Below are 9,255 nucleotides of genomic sequence, written 5' to 3' on the forward strand. Positions count from 1 at the left end.
TACTTGTTAATAAGCATGATTCATTATGACTTACTGTGCATAGATTTACTGTTCATGACAGTGAAGTAAGCAAACAGGCATCAGCATGGAGTATTCCTGAAAATGAAAAAAATGTTTTAGTTATCTATAGGCCTGCCAAATAGGAAATAATACTTGTTCCAAAAAATGTCAGTATGTCTGTGTTGGTCTTCAGTACATACATTACTCTGAGCCTTTTTTTTAGTATGTATTTACCAACACTTTGCAGAAGAAAAATAGAGGAACACTATGCAACAGAGCGGAGCTGGCTAGAGATAAGAAAGTGGTATCAAGCTATCACTGGGGGAAATGTTGCATCCAGATTCTTGAGTCCAGTCAGAGACCTGAAGGGAGATTTATCTTCTCCCACATAATTGCTAATGACTTCAATGTTGAACTCAAGAGTTGTGAGAACAGAAAACATAAACCCCAGAGAATGATTTTTTGTTTGAAAGGCACATTAGCTTTAATCCTAAGCATATGTCTGTGCCTCCTGCATGAACATAGGAAAATCCAACAGAATAAGCAATACCATCCTTTGATTTATTTCTCTGACTGCTCATGCTTCAGCTTTGTCATCGAGAGATCCATTTCAGCCTCCTCTCTGCACCTCGCATCTCTTTTCCTTTTGCTATCTCTCATTGCAGCTCTTCTTGCTGCTACGGCCTCCCGAGTCACACGCAAAGAGATTTAGACATGAACATTTAGTGGCAAAGGCCTTTGAAAATTATAGAACTAATTTTTTTTAAATAATCTTTGTCTAGTTGATAGCTTGCAGCACCAAACCAAACAGGATCATTAAATGGTTCAGTGGACTAAGATCAAAGACAGACACCTGTGAGCAAAATCCTCTATTATCCTTTCACTGTCAAAAGTAATTGTTGCTAATTGAACAAGTTTGTTTAATTTGAATATAGCTCAAGACACCATATCCTGAGCTGCTGGAAATAGATCTGGTTCTGCTGAAGTCAGCTCCTTTAATCTATAGCAACTGAGGAACTGTCACAAGGAGAGAAGCAGTTAACCCATTGCTTAACTGCATGGGCTGCGTGACCAGCTATTGTAACTGAAATACATGTCTCAAGAATTGGGCTGATGAAGAAAAAAAATGACCACAGTCGTCGTTGCCTAATTTTACATGAGAAACTATTAAATACACACTTTGGTATCAGTAGACTAGAAGATGTCCAATAGAATTTGATGAAGGTAAAAATTAAAATATCCTGGAGAGTCTGCAAGCAGATATCAGTCATCATTTTCTAAATGCTTTTAAAATCTGATTTCCCTTTGCAAGACAGAAAGCTTCTCTCCTCCCTACTCAAGTTTAACACACAACCACAATCAACCAGCAAGCAACAAAAAACAGTGCTAGCATATGGATTTAAATGTTTAGAAAGTAAATAACCACAAGTCCAGCACATCTTCAAATCCAGTATCTTTACAAAAAGAACTCTGAATAACGTGTGGGTCTGTCTGCCACATCTTAATTCTGGCACAGTGAATGGAAAAAAAAAAACCCAACCCAAGCAATCACCAAAATGACTTCCTGTAAGGGCAAATTAGATAGAGCTGTAAGATATAGGTCTGTTACATACATCACACCAGCCTGACTATCAGCAGTAAAATTATATACAAGTAATGCTTTCAGAGGTAGCAGTGCACATTAAAAACTAAATAATGTAATTTAGGGAGGGACTAAAAGTAATTGCAACCATAAATACAATTATTATTTATTTCAGAATCAGTGCTGGCTCCTTCACTCAGCTAAGATTGAGAACATACAAAGAACTCCTGCAAAACCCCAACTTATCCTGTTTCTCTCTCCGGTGCTTCCTGTGCTTCTGTTTCCCTAGGGCTTGCAGCAGTTCACAGCCACAAGGCAATGCCAGCACAACGCTGACGTGCCGTGCGGATTGTCAAGCAAATCCCGGCATTGAAAAGAGTCCATATTATCAAGACTGATGCAGATACAGTCTGTAGAGACATAGACTGGTGCGACTAGATGGATGTATCATGCACAGAACAGCACGCTGCAGCATGGGTGCTAAGGACGGCCAAATTCCACTTAGTCCCCTTGCTAACTCCAATGCTATTTACTTACAATGCTTATTTTACTATTATTGTTGTTGTTACTTATCACATTTTCTGTCCTTTTGGCCAAGCTATTCTATGTCTCCAACTGTTACCTTTAGCTCTTATTACCTTGCAGTTACATCGTTAAAAAAAATAAATATCCATAAACTTTATATATATATATATATATATATATAAAATCTATAAAAGAAGCTGACACATCGAAAAGAGAGCTTGCTAGAACTCACTCCTGTGAGTGCATGGGCATGACAGATGCCATAGATTCAGTACGCAGGTAAGAAATCACCAAGTCCCTTTTTTTTTTTCCAACAAGAGACTTTCCAAACCCAAGAAACTTTAAGAGCCGTTGCCCAAAACATAGGGCACAGCCAGATCCTACCAACGACTGAGCGATGTGCCTACCAGGCGCTGGGACCTAGATGTAGGTGCCAGTGGTTGGGATTTCTGAATGGAGAAGTGGACTGAGGATCGATCCAAAGCAGGTACAGAAAGTAGCGGATAAAACAACGTGCAGCAGGTAGTGATGTAGCACAGGGATGAGTAGTTTTTTGCAGAGGGCTGTCTGGGTGGAAGCTTGGCACTAGGAGCAAAGAAACTTCTGCTGCTGTGGAAAGAGGAAGTGTCTTGAAACGCACCAGAGTTTACAAGTGTGTGTCTATTTTGATTCCAGAACACAGAACCTGAATATTAACCAATTGCATGTCACAGGGAAGACAGTATAGAAAATATACAAACAATATACAAACCATCAGTATTTAAACACAGAATCTGTGGCTGCAATAGCATCTCTTACTTCAGGGTAACCACAGTGGAAAAAGAGACAAGACCACTTGGCCTAAAAATAGCTTTTTGGTACAGAATTGTTCATTTGCTGTTAAGCTTCCTGGATTGGTTAATGAAGACGTGAGGTGAATACTATGGAAATATATACAATTGCTGTGTTTATCTTTTTAGTTCATCTCCTATGACTTGTAGAACTTTACAGGGTGAGATGCAATGCCATGATACTGTGTCGTGTGCCACAATACATTTTCTGCAAAAGTTGATCTATTAAGCATACATGTCATGTAAAGAAATTATTTTCAATGACCACCAAAACACGGAGACATGCAGTTAGTAAGTAACTTTTCGGACCCTGCTCTATGTTATGGTAAGAGAATGCTGCACAACACCAGGCTCCCAAGAAAAAAAGCCCTGGGAATCAGTACGGGATCAAACCTCACTGACTTAAAAGAGAGGCCCAGGGGTGCTTCTGAGCTCCCTCGTTTGAGTGTGGTCAGCTGCGTGTGTCCCGTGTCAGGGACTAAAACACATGAACTCTCCAGCTTGCATCCTTCCCCTTCTCACCCCCTGCTTTGGTTTCTGCAAAACATTCCCCAAATCCAAATGGTGAAAGCAAGATCCTGAGGTACGACAAAGACAGCCCTCATTCCATCTAGGTAGTCCTTTGTGTGTCTACCTAATTAGAAGGAAGGTAACCAAAACAAAATTACATGCTCTAAAAGCCTCTTTCAATACCATTACCCTCTGCATTGGCAACCACACCCTCAGATCATGGACTTTCAAAACTCTTTGGAAAGTTTTTTGCCGTGTTCATATTATCTATCAATGAACCAGGTAAGGCAACTGAACTCAAATTATTGCTGCTTTGGACAGCAGTGATTTTGCAAAAACATGCAGCATTTAGTCCTATTCTGATTTAAGCATAGCAAAAGGTGCATTAGTATGTATCTACTCAGAAATCAGGACTGGGCAAGTACAAAAAGTATACTTATCCTCGAGTCAAGGGGAGGGCAAGATCCAACAATGCCTAGCTGAACAGAGCAAAAGCAGAAGACAAAGGAGGGCTGTGTTGCAGAACATGTTAGTTAGCATCTTATTCAGCATCCTAAACTAAACACAGCTCTGAAACAATTCTGTGCAGATGTCCTACCAAACGCTCCTGAATGCACTCTGCCAAACACCTAAAATGACTGGGCTGATGCCCAATTTCTTAATATCCAAAAATAGGTAACATTTTGGTAGGCTGACAAAATGCCAAGGTAATTTTCAACACAAATAATGCCAAACCAAGAATTAGATAGTAATCAAGCTAGGAAACGTGTGAAATTCAAAATATTTTCAAGTTAAAACAAGAGCCTTATTCATTGCCATACAGTTTCAAGGTCACTGACCTAAAGCACAGCTCGTCTTGCTTTTTGTGCTCCTCTTCCACTTTGTCTAGCTGCCATAGGAGCAAAAATATCAGAAGAGCTATGCTGATAAATCCAGATCTAGATCTAATTCAAGCTGTGAATTACTCTATTCTAACAATAAGGCCTGGCACCGCAAACAGACTTCGGAGACAGCAGTGCTGGCATCTTTCAAGTTACCCATGGGCTCATTAAGCGGTTGGCCAGCAAGATTCTCTGATCTGAGTCTGGCAAAAGCACTCCAAAATAAGCGTTTCCTTAAAAATTAGTAGGGTGTGGGAACAAATAGATGCTCTGATTTTTACAAAAATTCTCCTGACTATGAGGGGGAGAGAGAGGAAAACAGTTTGAAGACATATAGGTATCCCTAGATACATGTATCTGACCTAAAAACATTTCAGAAATAACAGGCTATTTACATACTCTCGCAACATCAGAAAACACAACAGAGAGGTATCCCAGCTAATATTAAGAAATGCGATAAACAATATTTAAAAGCAATAGATTGATAGTTTAAATAACTTTTAAGTACAATTTCTCATTTCTGAACCCATTTTCTAGACATAAAGGGCATTTTCAGTTAAAAAAAAAATCGCAGCAATAAATACTTTCATCCAAACTAGTATCTTTCTCAGAAAAATTTATTTGTATGACTTGTGTGCATAACTTCAAACTTAAAAATGTTTGTTTCTTTGCTGATTTCCAAACTCAAAAAAAATAATCTCTACATGGAGGATTTCTTCTCTCTCTCAGCTGCACATCTATTTGGCCTCAAGTTTTTAAAAGTAAGAAAAAGGAAAATGAAACAATAATTCTGTAGTCTGTACTGTTTTCTGAGTTATGTAAATTACAGAGTAGATTAATGAAGAGGAACTGAAGTGAAAAAAATTGCTCAATTTCCCCTCCGAACCAGAAAGAAACATAGGGAGAAAAAGAAAGGGACCGAAACAACAAATGTTGAGAATTCTAAATCTATAATTAAAAGAGCAAAGACTTTGACTAGGAAAAGTACCCATTTTGAATGCTACAGTATTGAAACAACTTAAAAATATTCATTAAACTATCCTCTATATTTTGTGACTCTAGCCTTCAAATCCAAGATAAGAACAGAGTTGTCATCCCTTGTTGAAACACAGCCTTTGGCAAGGCTTCAGAGGGTTGGTGCTGTTACAAGAATGGAAACAATACAGCACAATTTGTCCTGAGGACACTACAGAATGTTTCACCTTTGAAGACTGAAATTGTAAACTGAAATATGGGTAAGAAAAATCTCAGGTTTTTTAAACACAATCTGTGTACTCCTTCACCAGCACAAGAGATTATGGCCTCTGAGAACATCCAATACCAAACTTAGCATGTCCAGGATGACACTTAGTAGCATCACAGAGGATTGACAGATCCCAGATGATCTACATCTTGGGAAAGAAAGCTATGTTTTAAAATATATTTGCGAAGACACTGTGAAAATATTTAGGCAGATTTATCTGATCTGTGTTAGATATAAGGTCAAAAATGTGATTTCTTCCTCTATCCCTTCCTTCAGTCATTCCTTACAGGCATCCCTTAACATCTCTGATAACATCTACAGTTTTCAAATACCACTTTAGATAAAAACCACACTTGTATATGTTCATTTATGTTAGCTGACTGCGGTCACTCCTAAACTACTGTTTTTTCAGAACAAAAAATGCAATAGTCACGGTGACTTAAAACCCAATCTCATTTTCTTAGGGTATATAGGCCCTAAGAAACAAGTGTGCCACCTATTGATTTACCAGATACCACTGAAGCATAACCTTCCTAATTTTGTAATGCTTATATGCTCCAGCAACAATATTCGAGGACTTTAATGAACCTCAGCTTAAAACACTTTAAACAGAAGCGTCCGGTTTCATCGGCAGAAATTCAAGTATAGAAATACTAAGGTATTTAGTCATTCCAGTTAAACAAAATTTGTTTCATTTTATGCATCTTATTCAGGATTATACAAGAAGCCAGTGGTCTCAACTCCCAGCTTAAAACTTTCACTGGTGACCCCATTCTAAGTATCTCTGAAGATATTAAGTACATACGCACACATGCAGTGATGTTATATACCACTACCAGCAGTCAGAGATCTAGGCTGTAGATCTAGGTACAGGCTGCCTGCAAGTCATCAGTTTCTAAATGGTAGTACTATGGAATTTGCCATTTACAAACTGTTTAATACATTCACTAAAAATAATCATCCATTAATTTAGTTTTAATGTCATATAGAAGAAAAAATGACTAGAGATACATCTACGCTGGGAGGGCATTTTTCAGTACTCCCACACCATACACTTGGTGAAGGCAGGGTGCCTGCAAAAAATGAAGACTTAGAAATCTCACTTGCAGGCCAAAGGAATGAAAGGCTTGTTCTTTGTTTTGATTTCCTTTTTTTTTTTTTTTTCCTAGAGAAAGAGGTCCATTTACATTGATATTGAGTATTTTAATGTGTGAAGTAATACAGCAAACCGAAATGCCAAGATGATATGTTATAAATTCATCGCTCCCTAAGCCAGCTGCTTCTTGTCAGAAAAGGAAAGTTCCTCTTAAGTGTCTTTTGAGACTGATATAAAACAAGTTATATGACAAGGCTGTTTGTACGGTATGTCATCAGGTATTTCTTAAAGCATAAATTATGACTGATCTTTTTTTTTAAATGGAAAAAAGAATTATTTCAGACAAGCAATTCAGCAAGTAGTAATTCCACTTCTGATGTTTCAGGAAATGAGAAATTACTCCCCCAGTGGTGCTTTCAGTAACACTGGAAAGATAATTTCAAACACCTCAACATGCAAATTTCCAACACTTAAACTCAACAAATACTTTGATTTAGCAGTAGCTTATGCATTTAAATCCCTTTTGAAATTAAATATTTAAAATGTTGTTCCACAGTATTCTTTCAAGTATGTTTTTAATCCATACTTGATTTATTTTTGTGGAAGCAAATCATATTGATGGGATATTTGGCCCCGTTCCTTCACAGGAAAGCACCCAAATTCTATAGTGGCTTTATCAAAAGCTAAGTCATGAAGTGTCATTAAAATGTGTTCTTAATAGAGTCCTTATTCGCTTTATTATGTATTTAGTCTCTAGAAAGCTCTTTAATTTCATAATCTCCTATCTTTAATACAATTTCTATTACTCTGTATTGTGTTTTTTACTGTTACAATAAATTATATTTCAATAAAATATTTGTCATTTGTGACTACTTGTCAGTTGTGAATTCTCATGACATTTTGTAACTGTTTTCCTCATTAGTCCTCTTCCTTTGCTTCCTTATTAGTATGTTGTTACTTAATGATGTCCTCAGAATATTTTCACAAATTAAATTAAAAAATATTTTTCTTGATATATTTGCATGATTGTGCCAAAACATAATAAATATACTGCAATTATATGGCTGTCACACAGTGCTTGATTGCCTCTACCCATGGCAAACACAGATAAAAATAAAGACAGAAAGGATTACCTCTGCAGAATTCATTTCCACGGAATGATACCATGTGTATTTAGTCAATGGAGTAGGTAGGTGCCCACAATGTGCTCATGGTCCCTAACTCCCAGGTACGCAACTGAATAGAAAATAACACTAGACTGAGGAACACAGAGGGGATATGCTCAAATCTCACCTGTCGTGGAGTCAAAACTCCACAAAAGCACATACCTGGAGGTGCTTCTGGGTCTTAAAGGTTAGAAATCTGAACATGGCATGAATAACAGAGCAGGGGAGGGAAGAACATGCTCATCTTTCTCCTGGTCATCTGCTGTTCTTCTTTCTTTCTCTCTGTCTGCTTCACAATACAGGTGCATACTCTTCACAAAATTTGTGAGAAGGTGCTGGTTATGAGTTTGAGACCACCCACCATTTCCTATCTGCATGACATACTTTGGTCTTCAAGGATAACCGAGCCCAGTGTTCCAGGGGTGTATTGAAACGCATGGGGATCATGCGTTTAATTTCCATGTCCCTCTTCTTTCACATGAGTTCTGCATAGTCATATCTCTTTTATGTGACTATTTGTTGTGATTTCAGCTGAGATGAAGTTTACTTTCTTACTAGCAGCTGATATAGTGCTGTGTTTTGGATTTGGGCTAGGAAATAGTGCTGATAGCACACTAATGTTTTTGATTGTTGCTAAGCGCTCAAGGCCTTTTCTGCTTCTTGTACTGTTCTGCCAGTAAGTATGCTGGGACTGCACAAAAAGCTTGCAGGAGGCACAGCCAGGACAGCTGACCCCAACTGACCAAAAGGATATCCCATACCGTTTCGTGTCATTCTTCATATATAAAGCTGGGGGAAGAAGAAGGAAGGGGGGGATATTCTATGATTCTATGATTCAGAGCTATGGCATTTGTCTTCCCAAGTGACCGTTACATGTGATGGAGCCCTGCTTTCCTGGAGGTGGCTGAGGACCTGCCTGCCCATGGGAAGCAGTGACTGAATTCCTTGTTTTGCTTTGCTTGCATTCACGGCTTTTGCTTTATTTATTAAACTGTCTGTATCTCAACCCACAAATTTTTCTCACTTTTTTACTCTTCTGATTCTCTTCCCCATCCCATCAGGGGGAGTGAGTGAGCAGCTATGTGGTCCTCATTGCCAGCTGGGGTTAAACCTCCACACTATTCATATGAAATAAAGAAAAGACCCACCCAATGAAAATTTTTCCCAAATTATGTTCAAAATAGCCATAAGAACTACCATAATTAAAGACAAGAAAAACAAAAGCTTCCCCAGTCATGGAAATCATGGGGTTCATGGTGAGTAGATCCCAACCAGCAACTAAGCACCCACCAGCTGCAGGATGGGGGAATGAGTTAGAAAAGCAGAGGTGAGAAAAAAAAAATGGTGGGTCAAGATAAAGACTGCTTAATATATGAAGAAAAGTTTAAAAAAAAACAAGTGATGTGAAGGCCATCACCCACC

Source organism: Numenius arquata, chromosome 12, assembly GCF_964106895.1.
Source record: "Numenius arquata chromosome 12, bNumArq3.hap1.1, whole genome shotgun sequence".
Taxonomy (NCBI): domain Eukaryota; kingdom Metazoa; phylum Chordata; class Aves; order Charadriiformes; family Scolopacidae; genus Numenius; species Numenius arquata.